Below are 16153 nucleotides of genomic sequence, written 5' to 3'. Positions count from 1 at the left end.
TTTTCTGAGGAATCTCCATAGTGCTTTCCAGAATGGTTGCAATTTGCAGTCCCATCAGCAGTGTGTGAGTGTACCTTTTTTCCCACATGCTCACCAACACTATTTTATTCATTTTATTCTTCATAATGGACTTGAATGAGATTATTTATTTATTTATTTATTTTTTGTGGTGCTGGGGATCGAACCCAGGGCCTTGTGCTTGCAAGGCAAGCACTCTACCAACTGAGTTATCTCCCCAGCCCTAGAGTGAGATTAAATCAGTGTATTATTGATTTGCATTTCTCTAATTGCTACATATGATGAATACTTTTTCATGCTTGTTGATCAGTTGTATTTCTTTTTTTTTCTTTCTTTTTTCTTTTTTATAGAAATACTGATTTTAAGTAAACAGAATAAGGTCACCTGTAGGCGTCGTCATCTTTCAGCCTAAAAATTAGCAAAAACTGTTGAAACAAGGCACTTTTTTTCCCCATACTTGCTATGTGGCTCCAGTTACCAAAAAAAAAATTTAATGCAAATGTTAAACATAGAAATAGAAGTCTTGAGAGTTTTTTTAAAAAGTGTATAAAAAGCCCCACAAAATGTGTCAAGGTTCCTGATTCCACTGAATAGCACCAGTTAAGAGGAGTAAAAGATGTTAAAAACCATCACAGCAGCATTTCAGAAATGCAGCTTGCCTGACCTCCTGTTCCCCTAAAAAATGACATTATCATGGAATAAAAAAGGATTTTAAAATCTCTGGAGGGAGGATGGAGCTTTTATTGCAGTTTTTCCGCCGGCCATCTCTTAGATGAGGGGAAAAAGTTAGGAATGTGCTTCTGTCCCTTGCTGTCACCGGCTTGAGTCCAGAAAGGATGAGGAATTTGGGGACAAAAGCCTACTGGGAGAGGGGATGAAGGGGTGTACCTCACTAGGTTCCCTCCATCACGCCCCTCACACAGGGAAGGAGATAACTGAGAAGCCCAACTTCTCCTATGTAATATCCAGCAGCTTATATATAACTCTGGCCCACCCCTTACTGAGCTCCCCAGAGGCTTCTATTGCAGTTTCCAGGAGGGATTTAGCTAAGGTGGCCCCTGCCCTTGGGTTGGGGGAGGAATAGCCCTGAATGAGAAGATGATGAGGTCATCCCTGCTGAATCACCATCATGGTGGGAAATACTCTAATGGCCTTGTACTGAGGCAAAGATTCAACTATGTGTCACTTCCTCTTCTGGTAGCCCTAGGAAAAAAAACATTCATGCTGGGCCTTTAAAATGTCCCTTAGCTACATGTCTACAACTGCACACTCCTGTAAACAGAGCTGTAGATATTTTTTAAAAGTCTTGCGATAACAGTCTTGGGTGATTTGGCATTTCAACCTGAGTATCGGAGGGCTGTGAGAATGTGGTTTTGGTATCTTAGCCATTGTTTCTGAGTGGTAAACCCAGGAGGGAGGAAAAAGCCATTTTACTATTTACTTCAAGTTTTAAAGTTTTAGAAGAAAAAATGAGCACCATGTTTGACTGCTCTGAGCAGCCAGGTCGGAATTGTGCACAAGGAGGTGGCACCTTGGCCACCCCCTGATAGAGAGGGTCAGATGACTCTGCTCCCAGTGAGCAGGAGGACTAAGGTATGCAGGGAGACCCCACACAGCTCGACTGAGAGGGCCGAGTTGGGGTACCTGTTAGGGATCAGGGTGCTTTCTGGATCTTGGCTCTGTCCCAGGCACCGTAGTGCCCCAGCAGGCCAGGGTAGAACTATTCACATGCAAAGTAGTCCTTCAAGGTGGTGAAGAGGTGTCTGATGACCAGCACACTCCAGGACCTCCCGAGCCGCTACTGGCGGGCACCACGGCCCATGTTGGACATATCCGTGTAGTGTACAGGAAATCCGAAGATCCTCTTGAGCTCAGTGCAACACAGAACATCTTCTTTCCCATTCATGACAATGGGGAGAAGTTGTTTTTTCCCGTTTGATCGAGTTGGACTTGGTGGTTATTATCTGCACTTTCTTTAACTTTGCTGTCCTACTGAATTCCAAGCAGTCCTGCAGCTCAAGTTTATCATTCTTTGATGCTATCACAGACCTGTTCATCCCTGGTAGGTTTCTCCAGAAGTATCGGGCCCTGTGCGCAGCAGACACTTTGATGGTGTCAATCATCACCGGGTTGCACTCCAGGAACCGTGAGATGTCCCTCTTGTTGCCGACCTTCATGGCTACAACATTCTCAAACATCCAAAAGAACGGCCAGTCATCCCCCTCTTTGGGGCGCGAGTAATTGTGCAGGTGGTAGAATTTGAAGAAGAGTCTGCCAGTGCCCTCATGCAGGCCTTTTTGGGTTGAATTCAAATTTGATAGGTCATTGCATGGGCTTCCGCCAATCACCAAATCAAATGGATTCCACTCTTCAGTGTTTTTCTTGGTGATATTTCTGACATCATTCACATATTTGATATTTCCCTCGTATTTAATGGTTCCAACGGCAATGGATTCTTCACACACTTCAGAGGTGACATACTTTTCCACTTTAATGCCCAACTCTTTGAGAACCAAGTAACCTGTGGCATTTCCATCGAACAGTGACCGGACTCTAATGGGACACCATTTGGCTGCGGGAATCGCAGGGTACACCTTGGGGGCCTCGTATTTAAGCCCCACGTCACTGGTGAAGAAGGCCTGCAGGCCCACATTCCAGTCCTTCTTGCACCGCAGGACCCTGTGGCAGCGCTGGGGGAGACACATGTAGCAGCTCCAGGGCTCCTGAAGCTTGGCATCCACAGCTGTGCCTGTGCCCACCAGCACTTCCAAGCACTCCACACAGAAGCACCGGCAACAGCTCGTGTTGCTGCAGAGAAGCAGCTCATGGCCCTCGCAGCACATGGTGCAATAGGACTGATAACCATCATCATCGTACATGTAGAACAGCTCGAGGAAGTGATCCCGGCAGGTCTGGCAGAGACCACCCTCAAAGAGAGGGTGGAAGGACACGGGGTTTTTCCTACCACAGGACAAACAGCTATCTGCGAGACTGGCCTTGTTATTGGTGACATCAGAAGCCATTTGTTCTCGGCTCTGATCTTCCTCTCTGCGGTCTTTACCATTGTTATAACAGTTGGTTTTCAGGCGCTTGGTTGGGGGACAGTAGTCGGAGGTGGCACAGTCATCAGCTGTGCGTCTTCGACTCTTGTTCTCGTATTTCCTTGATTCTAAGTTCCTACTTCCTGCACGATGCACCTTCGTTTTATTCACCACTGATTGCTTGCTCTTGGGTTTGAGGCCCTCGATCCCAGTGGGCTTGAAGTCCCCATGGGCCCACTCCAGCATGGGCCTCAGCTGGTCTTCCAATGAGTCTCCAGGGCTGCTGGGGAAGCTCTTGCCAGCTTGCAACCTGGCTTTCTCCAGGGCATGGTACACGGCATTCCTGTATTACACCAGTTCATTGAAGGTGGCCAGGATAAAATGCTGACTGAACAGCCCCAAGGCCACCAGTTTGTCTGCAGAGACCTCAGAGAACTTGCCATCTCCAAACCACTGGACCCATTACATGCAACACATGGCCTGGTGCGTGGAGGTAGCTTTCCAGGAAACCACCATAGCAAACAGGCCACCACGAGAAGCCCTTGATCTTTCTCCACACCAGGTCCCCCTATTCCAAACTCCTTCCCATCCTGATATTCCCTGTTATCTGCATCTCTCCCTTCTCCATCCACCTGGGGGAACTCTGCATTCTCCAGCTGGCTGTCCTCAGCCAGGCCAGCATAGGGGGTACTGCTGCTCTGTGGGGTCACGTTGTCATCGGTGAGGTAAGGACTGGACGGAGATGGCCACGTAGTACCTGCTGATGCTGTTGCCCTCTGCCTTAAGGACCTGGTAGCCTGGAACTCCACGGGAGACTCGTCCATGTGACTGCGGCCCTGGTGACCTCGGGTGGAACGTGGGGAGGGCCTGTACCTCTCTCGACTGGAGGCACTGCTATTTCGGTTTCAGACCACTGGGCTTTCAGACCGCGTCCTGGTTTCCTGGAACAGTGGCATCACAGGAGTATCAGAACCGTTCCCATCTTCCTCAACAATCTCCTTCTCTTGTCAGATCCTAAGTGTAACTGAGCAGGCTGGAGACTTCCCTCTTGGACAGGCGGGAGCTGGATCTGCTGCGTCCTCTGATCTCCGGGGGTGCAGATGGCCTCCAGGATGGGGGGAGAGGGAGCATCTTTGGAGTTGGAGGACTGGTCACTGCAGGCCCCGTTGATGATGATGATGGAGTCCTCCCTCCCGCTGGCGCCCTCCTCTTCACTGAGGTGTCTGGTGTCCCCCTTCATTGTTTCCTGCCACGGGGCTGGCTGGGGCGCGGGTTGGTGATTGCGCCACAGGTCTGGACAGGCGGGCGGGAGGCCGGCGGGCGGCTGCGCAGGGTGTTCGGCTAGCGAATCTCTGGCGCAGACCGCCTAGCTACGTTTACTTGGGCCACTTAACCCCAGCGCTGCCGGCCAGGCTTGGCTGCCCGCTCGCCCTCCCGCCAGTGGGCTGGTGCCGTCGTCAGGGGGCGCCCGGAGTGGAGCGTCCACGCGGGCTGCGGTGGCCGGGCACGGGGCGGCAGCTGTGAGGGAGCGGCGCGGGCTGGACCCGGCTGCGGCGGAGGGTCGATCAATTGTATTTCTTTTGTGAAGTTTCTGTTCAGTTCCTTAACCCATTTATTGATTGGATTATTTGTGTTTTGGTGTAAGTTTTTTGAGTTCTTTATATTAAAATGCATACAATGCACCTTGAAATATATTTCCAAGATGAATAACCCAAAGAGATTGGATAAGAAAAATGTGGAGATAAGTGCACTATTTGAGGTGCATATGGTAGAGATATTCTCCCATTCTGTGAGCTCTCTCTTTACATTCTCTACAGTAGGAAGTTGAATCTATTTGGAAAACTGTAGAGGAGTGGCATGAAAGGTATCAGAAAAGTTGAGGGAGAATGGAATTGCTGAGTTTTGGATGCACTTTTTTTAAGAAGGCATTTTTGGAAAAGAATAGAAAATTAATGTAAATTGGTGTGATATTTTTAGTCAAAAATTTTGCTAAGCTGTGAAGATCAGCTTTTATAAAGTAGCTGGAATTTCTTTCCCAATTGATTTGGATTCACATTCCTTTTGCTTTTTAAAATGTTTCACTTTTGGTTCTTCATCTTAGAAATAAATTTCAAGGTGCATTTTATCCATTTTAAGCTGCTTTTATTTTCTTTTCAATTGACTCAGCATATTCTTTGGGGAGCTTTGCTTTGTTCCTTCAGTGAAAACACTAAAGGCAGAAATGAAAAAATATTAATGTGTTCTTTTTGTTTCCGAACAGTTACCATGTTTACTAATACAATGTATTTCAGCTAATCAGTGAAATGTAATGAATTTTAAAGTTAATTGGTTTCAATTGAGTCAGTAAATCTTTTTCTTTCTTTTTTTTTGTGGGGTGGGAGGCTTTATTTCACTGTGGGGAGCCTGGACAGAGGGGCGGCAGGTAGGGTAGGAAGGGCTGGCAGTCAGGGGAGCAGGGAGGGCTGCCCCAGGTCTACTGAGGAGAAGATACTGAGGTCAGGCGTGAGCCCTGACCTGCCAGGTGGTGAGGAAAGGGTGAGAGTTGGTTGGAGGAACGAGGGCCCCTTCCCTGGGCTGCACCCCACTTTCCTCCTAGTGGGTCTCAGTCCCTCCTGCTTTCTGGGATTTGTGACCCCCATCCTGGCTACCCCCAATCCAGAGGGGGCAGGCCACAGAGGACAGTGGACAGGAAGCCGGGAGTTAGGAGTGCAGGGTGGGGTCCACGGTGTGCAGAGGGATGGCGGCCACCAGGTCCCTCAGTTTCTCGCAGGGATGACCACAGAGAGTGCCATGTCCCCCAGAGCAACAGCAGTCGTCCCGAACAGCCAGGTGCTCTTGCTGGTACACTTGGCTGGCAGCGGCTGGGGTTGCCCAGCATTTTCTGGTAGAGGGCCTTCTCTGTGCTGCGTTGAGCCGTGTGTTTCTTCACCAGCTTGGACAGCTGCACGAGGATCATCTTGTTGGAAGGTTCCAGCTTCAGGGCTGCCCTCAGGATGGGAATGGCCTCACTGTATTCACCTTGCTGAGTCAGCACCTTGCCCTTCCGGAAGAGCGCCTTGATGTTGTCAGGCTGGTGCTCCAGCACCAGGCTGCAGGAGTACAGGGCGGCGCGGTAATGGTCCAGCTTCAGCTGCAAGGCTGCCAGGTCATTCAGACACTTCGTCTTCAGTTGCAGGAGCTGCTCCTCCTCCTCAAAAGTCATGTCCAATTTGGCGCTGGACGTGATGGCCTTGATGGCAAGGTCGTAGGAATTGGTGGCCAGTAGGAAGTCTCTTGCTGGTAGTGGGCGTTACCACACTCCCGCTTCTGGTTGGTCAGGGCCACCCGCTCCTCCCATCAGCATCTCCAGGTCAGGCCCATTCACGGCTGTCTTCAGGGTGACCTCCAGGCATTGGCCCCAGTGGGGGGGATGTAGGTGCACCTGCTGCCCTGGGGGCCGTAGCAGTACTTGGAGTCAGCAGTGACCACGGCCATCTCACCCACATCCATGAGTGGGACACTGAGGTCCAGGGACTGGATGACTTCGCAGTTGCCCAAGTTGAACACCACCTCCTCCTCCTCTTGTACCTGCATGCCATTTTCCAGCGACATCTGCAACTGCAGATGGCTGGTAGACTTGAGCCAGGTGGGCTTGGGACCAGTGTCTTCTTTCTCAACAGCGCATTCACCAGGATGTCCAGTCACTCTTCTGGAGCTGGGGCTGGGGCAGGTTCAGGCTCCATGGCTGCCAGGAACTCTTGGGCCAGAGCCCCAGGCTGCTCAGCCTCCTCCAGATGGGACTGTCCCATGAGAGGTGGCAGCTCACTCAGGTCATCATCCTCCTCTTCCTCCTCTTCTTCCTCACCTTCTGCATCCTCAACCCCATCAAACACCTTGAAATCTTCAAGAGTTGGGACACCAGAAGGCAGTGGGACAGTGGGCTCCGAGGGCTCAGCACAGGATGCCATACTGCTGGGGGTGATGGGAACTGGACCTCCCGTTCCAGGACCCCGCCTGAGGTCCTGTGGCCCCCTCCTCACCCCTGAGTCAGTAAATCTTTGATGGATAATTTACTTAACTGGAAAACCTAGATACCTATAAGAAAAAAAAGAAGATTTATTCTTGGTGAAAACTCTTTTGTAGGAATGTTTTCATTTTCATTTGGATTTATTTCTGCTCTAGGATTTGTTTTGAATATTTTATAAATATAATTGCTGCATTTTTAAAACTCTACCATCATTAACAGTTGATAAGGTCCTTTTCAGGGAAGTTTTTTGATGTTTTATTTTTAAAGGAAAGATACTCTTTGTTCACAATGTTTTGAAAATGAACTTGATAACAAGGACTTTCAAAATAAATATACCCAATTTATATTTGATGAGAAGTAAAACTTCCTGCTGCTGGGATCATTTACAATTCCTTATTTTTAAGAAGATATTTCCATTTTACATTGTCTTTAAACATTTAATGGGCAAATGCTGGTTATATTAAAAAGTATCATGATCACAGTACTCAGTTTTTCAATTAACCCTTTTGAGTCTGTTTATGATCAAACTTTCATCAGGTTGAAACAGTTACTTTTATAATTGATATAGTGGGTTCACTTGGCTAAAACTGAGGAAAATTGGTGCAACTTTCTATTAATGGGGAGCTGTATCTTTAAGGATGACTGTACTTTATCCACTGACACTGATTTGGCAGTTGGTACTGTTGAACATTTTTATACATGCTACTGTGAAGCTATATATGTTAGTGTTGAAGAGGCTAACGGGTATCCTATGAATTTTGGTGTGTCGACTGGCTATGATTTCCTTTACATTTGGATAAAGATACTTATTCTATAGAAGTCCACAGATCAGAAACCAGGTAGTAGTTTTTGAAATTATAGCCAGGAAAATAAGAAAAAGTAAAAATATTACTAAAAAATTTTGTTTTAATAATTTCTGCATCTCTTTTTCAAATTATCTTCCACCTGTGCTCAATAAATATACATAAAGGAGTTTGTCACATTTCAACTTTACCTTGCCCTGTGTTCTGATGTTGGCTGACATGTATATGACTGGATGTGTTTGTTTATTATGCTAAGTATCATGAAGTTAACCACTTTGGAGGAGCATAGATAAAATTAAATTGATAGCATGTCAGATTTATTTTTTTATGCACCATGACATCATTAAAATATGTGGTATATTGTTAACAGCTTCTCACGTTTGTAAAAACATAACCATATTACATTGATAGCAGATATGAGTTGAGTAACTATAAAATATAATGTGCATCTCAAAATACTGGACTGCTGTTTGATGACTAGATATTGCTACATGATTTTTTCTTATTCCTTATATTCTTTTGGAGAGAGAGTTTTAATGGAATTTGAAATGTGCAAGCTTTCTAAATAAGATGCAGTCAAATAAAGTATGATTAATTTGTGTTTGCATTTTTCTTTTTCTAAAAAGTATTTTTAGTGTATTTAAGTTTTTAAGTAGAATATGAAACCAAATTAATAGCTAGTACCAGAGAATAGACTTAAATGTTTGGCATTTAATAAGAACAGCTTCTCCATAGGATCCCAAGAGATTTACAGAAAAGGGGCAAAGTCCTAATATTAAGCAAACAAAACTCTTGTTTCAAACAGATTATACAAAAATTAATTTGTACATCATTTCTCTTTTTTGATATTTATAAAGTGCAGATTTAACTAAAGGTAGTCATATCCTTTCTCTGTACAATGTCAAATATAATTATGCAAGCAGTAGTCAGTCTGTAACCCCAAAATCCCAGTGTTTAGCTCTCAAACTTTAATTCAATGAATTGAATAAAGATTAAAGAGGGTTAAAAGTAAAAAAAAACTATGACACATTCCAGATAAAGAGAAGCAACCAATACATTAACCTAACAACAATAGGTTTAACATAAAACTTTTACAAAAAGCTTGACAGCATTTCATTATTTTGTACTGGAATATTATGGTTATTTGCTAATGCTGCTTTTTTACTACTAACCAATTATAAAATCAAATGAGGGGAAAACCTAAGAACAAAAACCAGCATGACATATGAAATTGTTGGCACTATCTGAAAATTCATGAATTTTCAATGTAGATAAATCCCTATGTTGTTGTTCATGTAAGCCAAGAAGTCGTTAAAATGTGTGTCACAACACAAAAAGAATTTTCAATGGAAGCTTCTGTCCTAAACTCAGCCTTGCTTGAACTGAATTATCCTAATCGCAATTCCTCCAACAAAGGTATCACCTTAGGACGCTAGCAGCATAGCAAACTCAACCTACCCTATCATAATGATAATCAATGAATAACAACAAAGACGAATCGAAGAATTATTTCTAACAGGGTTAGAAATAGAGGTCTTATATTTACATGGGAAGACTTTGTTGTACTTTTACAAAATCCATGTTTGTTCAAGATTTCTAAGAGGGCGTGACCATAGGACTTAAAATTAATAATATTCTAAAGTATTACTACATCTTAGGGTAAGGACAACTTAAGACAGAAAAAGTGTTCCTCGGAGGCCAACACATTTGGCAAACATGTTAAGAAAATACACTCTTTGTTTCCCACTTTTTAAAAAGAATCTTTACTGGGGTGCCAAACTGCCAGAGTAGTTGCCAAAATGGAGACTGCTCAAATTTAGATTGAGAGTGATTCTAGGAAAGTGAATAGGATATACATTTAATTATAAAGACAAACCACAACACCATCCAAACTCTACAGCATGCACTAAAATCTTCCATTTCATAAACTCAATGGACAGACAGGAAAAGAACATAGAAGTAAAACAGTCAATGAAAGAATCTGGGACAGAGGTTTTAGGGAACAATATATATGAAAGGAAGAAAGCAATTAAGTGATATTTGATATTAGGCAGAATTTATCTTTCAGTTTAGTTAGCAAGTTACATCAATGCTTTATGTTAAACTTGACAACTTACTAGTTTCCCCCTTTCATTTTAAAATAACTCATACCATGAGGTGGTGGGGGAGGAAAAGCCAATAAAGCACCATACAGGAAGAGGAGACCCAGTGAAATAAGAGGCCAAGGAGATCTAGAGGTGGGAACAATTTGAAATAACAAGACCACTCAAAATGAGATTCAGCAAACCAAAGTTGTCATTTCTGCAATACCCTTTACCCTCTTTTAACAACACTTTGAATTATACCTAAGTAAACCACAAACATTGTAATGATTTATAATATGTCTACAGCACATTCTTCCACCAAAACAAAAAAGGTAAAACCAAAGAAGTTCCTTTCCACATAAGGTACAGGATTAAATTAACCCCATTTAGAAATGTAAGGTGAAAATGAGTGTTTTCCCAGCTTTTGTTTTTCTTTTGCTATCATGTGCCTATAGATTACAGGGACTCAAGCATGTTTTGCATGACAGAAAATTCCTCTCTTGTACAAAATAAAAGTGTTATGTCTAACTTTTACACAATTTGTAGAGTAGTTGACATGATTGCTGTAAGTTTTAATGTAGTTAAGAACTGGACTATAATACAGCTGAAATGTGGTGGTGAGCTGAGCAAGTACTATCAAAAATGAGGTCATATACTTGACTTTTCTATACATTTTTTGATTGAAGAAAAGTATAAAGAAATCGGCAAGCAGTCACAGATGAAAGACAAATAAAATAGGTGAATTGTAGAGTTATGATGAGAATAAAAATCTGATTAAATGGACATAGTGGTTTATTTTGCAGCAAGGAGAGAAACAGGTGGTGGATAGCAAGGACAGAACAGAATATTCAGCAACCTTTGCTCTTCCATCCTGTTCCACCTCCTCCACTGCTGATATCTACATTTTCAGTTTACCAGGATCTTTTGAAGGATACCTTCAACTAATAGAGGGATGCCTTTCCATGTTTAGACTTTTGCACTATTCTCAAAAAACTCTAATGCCATGCTCCCTTATGATCTATTCTCCTTTGCCTTTAGGTACAACTCTTACTATCCATATCACACTTGTTTCCTAGTAACATTCTTTCCATATGTTCGTTGGTATGCTCGTCTATGTTTCTAAGCATTTGCTGATTTTTTCAAAACGTTTACAATTGATGGTGTCATATCTTAGCATGACACCCATTGCTCCTCTGTAGTAGGATATTGTGATGGTGTAAAATTGCTCCTTGCCTGCTATATCCCATATCTGTAGTTTGATATTCTTTCCTTGTAACTCAACTGATTTGATCTTAAAGTATTCCTGTGGTGGAAATAAAGGTAGTATTGCATGTATCATCCAAAAAAGGATGAAAGTATCCCCAAACCACAGTCCCCAGTCAGGAGTAGCTTGAAAAGCAGGTTGTTTGTCTTCTTCAACTTTTGGAGGAGCATCTTGGGCTCTCAAATCCAGTGACCCCAAGGGAACAGTCCTTCTCACCATGGTCAACTTCTCACAAGAGTTTTCTTGGTTGGGAGAACTGGGGAAGCATGGGAAAAAAGAGGGCTCTAGAGGACACAGGTGACCTACAGCCTCCTCAATGAAGCCTCATCCATGGCCTTGTCCTGTGCTTCCAAGGTGGGGACCAAGGCTCCGCAGCTTCTCCCAGCTGTTCCGACAAGTTCCTGTGTTTATATTTTTCTTTAAAAAAATTTTAACTCCATACTAACATTCCAAAAATACTGAGGAGGTTGAAATGCTAGACAAAGAATTCAAAAGATGAATAAAAAAATACTCAATGAAATCTGAGATAATACAAATAAGCATTTCTGTGAATTAAGAAAAACAATACAGAATAAATAAGCAATAAAATAAACATGTAGAAATTGGGGAAAAGAAACAAACACAAATTTTGGAAATTAAAAATCTCAATAAGTCAGATTAAAAATTCAGTTGAATATAGAAACAACAAAGTGGGTCAAAAGGAAAAGAGCCTATCTGAACTCAAAATATGAATTTTCTAAAATATCATATTCAGACTGAAATAGAGAAAAAAAGAAGCCTCTAGAACACCATTAAAATATCAAACATTCATATAATTTTCACACCAGAAGAAAAGTTACATTCATAATACATAGAAAATAAATAAAATTGAAAGAAGAATCAAAAATTTCTCAAATATTAGGGAAAAAATGGACATCCGTGTTTCAGGGCACTTAGAATCCCACACAAACATAGTCAGAGATGAACATCTTTATGATATGTCATAAATAAATTTCCAGAAGTGCAGAAGAAGAAAGAACTTTAAAAGTTGCAAAAGAAGATGTGCCATGCCACAATAAATGAAAACCCATTTGACAAACAACAGATTTTACAGCTGGATCTCTAAAGGCCAGAATGGCATGAAATAATGTAACTAAAGTCCTGAAAGAAAATAACTGTCAACCTAGATTAATGTAAGAGCAAGGTTATCATTCAGAATTTAAGAATAAATAAATACCTGTTAAGCATAAACAGAGGGAATTCGTAACTACTAGACCAGCATTATAGATTATATTTAAGAGAACTCTATCTACACCCAGAAGAGAAATAAAGACAATTGCAATCATGAGAACATGTGAAATAATAAATCACAATGAAGGGGTAGACAGGCTAAATAGATGTAGGAAAGAATCAAACATTATTAATGTTGTAGACCATCAAACTTCTAAGAAGAGTAAAAGATGAAGAAATGAACATAAAATATTCAAAACAACCAGAAAAAAATTACTGAAATGGCAGAAAGAAACACATACTTTTTAATAATCATTCTGAAATAAATACTCTTAATTCTCTGAATAAAGAACAGGCTGACTGAATACATCAAAAATAAAATAAAATTCAACAATATGCTGTGTATAAGAAACTCACCTAAAATGCAAAGACATACTCAGACTCAAAGTGAAAGGCTGGATAAAAGTATTATAAGCAAATGGAATTCAAACACAAACAAGGATAACAATAATTATTGCCATCAGCTATTTTGCTGGCACCAGTATTCTGCCCACCAGAATACAGCACTTGGTATGCAATCTTTGTGATAGTCAGGGAACTCCAGCACAGGTGTGCCCAGGGGACCATGCCAACCTCCCAGAGGGTGGCTCTTCCACTTCCCAGCTGTGCCACTAGGCTCTGCAGCCTTGTCCTCTGCTGCTGACAAAAATGCATGTTGTGCCAACCCTCTGTATGCCACTATAAGGATGATGTCACCCCCCTAGAGGGGGACAGCTCACTGAAGAACACGGCCTGCAGAGCCTGCAGGAGGACCCATCTCTGTTCCCATCCACTGCGGGCTTCCCAGTGTACAGGTAGCCCAGCCTCAAGCACTCAGGACTGTATGCACACACACATCACACTCATACCATGCAAATGCACACACCACACATGTAACACACCCATGCACACACAAACACCACATATTCACACACACCCCATGCAAACACGCCCCAATGCACACACATCACACAAAATAAGCACTGCACATGTACCACACATACCACAGACACTAATCACATATCCCAGGCATACATACACCAAATATACACACACCACACAAACACACCAAATGCCCTTTGCACACACACAGACACACACTAAACACACGTAGCACATACACCCCATGAACGCACACCCCACACACAAAATTTCATGTCAAGCACACACACCCATGCACACATATCACACACAATAAACACCACACACATGCCAAACACACATCCCATACACACCACACATACACATACCACACCTACACCACACACACACCCAATGCACAAAGACACTAAACACATACAACACACGCTACACACACATAACACACAGACTCCATGTACACACACCACATACACTGCACACACTAAACACACACACGCCATGCACACACGCAGCAAACACACACCACATGCATACCACACACACATACACACCATGCACATTTCTTAAGTCAGTGAAGAAGATGCATAACTTGCCCCTAGGACTCTTCCACTCATTAAAGGACATCTTTAAAGGGTGACTCATGACTCAGATGCCTGAGATGCCTCTTAACTTGTGAATTGGCAAGGGAGTCAGCAGGGTGTCCCATACCTTCTGAGGGAAAAGCCCAGGAACAAACAGATGAGACACAAATGCAGGAGTAATTCTGCCTGGCAGATACTGAGCTGGTCCAGGTCCACACAGAGGGAGATCCACTGACTCCGCCAGGCGAAATTTCCATTTCAGTGGAAAGATGATCAGTATGGCTGCATCTTAGAGCTGATGCAGCACAAAGATGCAGGAAGGAGCGAGAGACCCCAGTAAGCAGCCAACAGCTGGTGAGCCTCTTCCCAGACACCTTCCCCATGGAATGGCTCAGCTGGCCATCTTTCTGGCCTGGTTCAAAATCCTCCATGACTTACCTCCACAAGTTAATTAAAAAAAAATTAACCTCCCAAACAAATGACATAGCCAGGATTGAAAATAAGTCAAATCACCAAGCATAGAAATGGAGAACAAATGCTTAAGCAGGTCCTGAGACTCGTGTCCCAGGAGGAGGGACAGTGAGTGCCCTGCAAAACAGGTAGCATAAGGCCAGGTTTGCAAATCGGCTCCCAGGACATGAGCCAAGGAGCACAGTCAGGCCAGCACTCCAGACTTCAGAAGGGGCCCAAGAATGGTGGTGAGGGAGGAACAGCCCAGGCCAAACCCCAGAGTGCTGGTGCCCAGAGCTGGGAGAGAGGGCCAGAGGAGAGATGGCCAGACAGGGTGCCCTGAAGCCTGGCAGAGAATGCCATCAATGATCAGAGCCTGCAGCAGAGTTGCTGTAGGACCAGGATGCCACCAAAGGGACTACAAGAATGGTGTCAGGGACACACACAGGTGCTCCAGGGCTCCTGCAGCAGTCAGCAGAGAGAGACGGGCAAAATGGCTCAGCCTGGCAGCTTTGCAGAACACCAGGAATGGGAAAGGAGGAATTCCATCAAGAGACAGTGAAAGAAGAGTGGTTATCGGTCTCCTTGGACTGGTGGGAACAGGAGGGAACCAAAGAGGGTCCGAAAGGGGCCAGGCAGAAATGGGGATGAAGTCCAGGTTCACAGTCCCCAGCAATGTCGGGGCTTTGGGTGTCCACATCCCCTACTTGGTGCAGATTTTTGGCCAACTCTGCCTCCACAAACCTGCCTTTGGGCTTTGGTTTGCTTTGAGACTGGTGCCCTCAGCCTGGGGCTCTCCTGGTGAAGAGCAGTGGGAACTGAGGGAGATAGGCTTGGTGGCATTGAACCTGTAAGCACACAGACTCCCAAGTAACAGGGAAAGGTGACTCCAATGAGGCATGAGCTTTTGAGTCAGAAGACTCGTGGAGCAGATACTTCACCTAGCTGCCCAGAAGGACAGCAGTCCTGAGAACTTCTGCCCAGGTGTCCCCAACCACTAGTCCCCAAACAAGATGGAACAAATAATCACCAGAAGGCTCAAGGCCAGACCGGTCCTGGAGAACTCACACTCTGACTTATAGGGTGGACTTTGGTCAACATTCATCTGAGCCTTGTCCCTCAAGAGAGGCAATGTGCAGTGTCCATTCAAGAGTCTAAACCTTAGGAAAGCAGTGCCTTCTGTTCTGCTGTGGTGAGTGGCCTGTGACTTCTGAGCCTCCTGCCTTGGGTTCCTTGTCATTCTTGGATGATTTCTGAACATGGTGCTGGCTTCCGTGGAAGGCTTTTCTCCAAGTTGCCTATTCTTGATTGGCAGGTACCTCAGCTGTGTGAAGCACCCCAAACAAGAAAGGGTTCCTAAGGAAAAGCCACTTGCACATCACATGTTGCAGCCCACACCTAGAGAGGGTGCTGGGAAGGTGAGCTGACAAGAGGTGGGAGTGCCCATACCCTGTCAGTGCAGGTGAAGCCCACTGGGCCTCCAGAGGAAGAGTGACAGGAGACCGGAAGCTGCCTGGGAGGTCTCCTCACAGACCTGACAGCACAGTCTGGGTTCTATGCAGAGGAGGAGGAGATGTTGTCCTCCTGCGGGATTCCAAGACCTCACATCCTAGACCCTGGGGTGGAATGCCCCTAGGTGAAGGGTTCCCAGGACCTGGGAGCTGGCTCCTGAGGATACTCCAGATGGAGCCTTCCCCAGGTCCTTACCTTCAGCGCCACCCAGGTGCCTCATCCTCTGGTCAATTCCTTGACAGGAGGAACAGTGTGTGGGACATC

At 44.3% G+C, this 16153-nt stretch overlaps 2 pseudogenes; both read right to left on the bottom strand.

The window, feature by feature from the left end:
• Positions 1 to 1738: 1738 nt before the first annotated feature.
• Positions 1739 to 4299, bottom strand: LOC124974332 (DNA (cytosine-5)-methyltransferase 3B-like; annotated as a pseudogene).
• Positions 4300 to 5815: 1516 nt separating this feature from the next.
• On the bottom strand, positions 5816 to 7006 carry LOC124974313 (peptidyl-prolyl cis-trans isomerase FKBP8-like; annotated as a pseudogene).
• Positions 7007 to 16153: the final 9147 nt, after the last annotated feature.

The sequence above is a fragment of the Sciurus carolinensis genome, unplaced genomic scaffold, assembly GCF_902686445.1.
Source record: "Sciurus carolinensis unplaced genomic scaffold, mSciCar1.2, whole genome shotgun sequence".
NCBI classification, from domain to species: Eukaryota; Metazoa; Chordata; class Mammalia; order Rodentia; family Sciuridae; genus Sciurus; species Sciurus carolinensis.
This window is presented reverse-complemented; position numbering and strand designations above follow the sequence as displayed.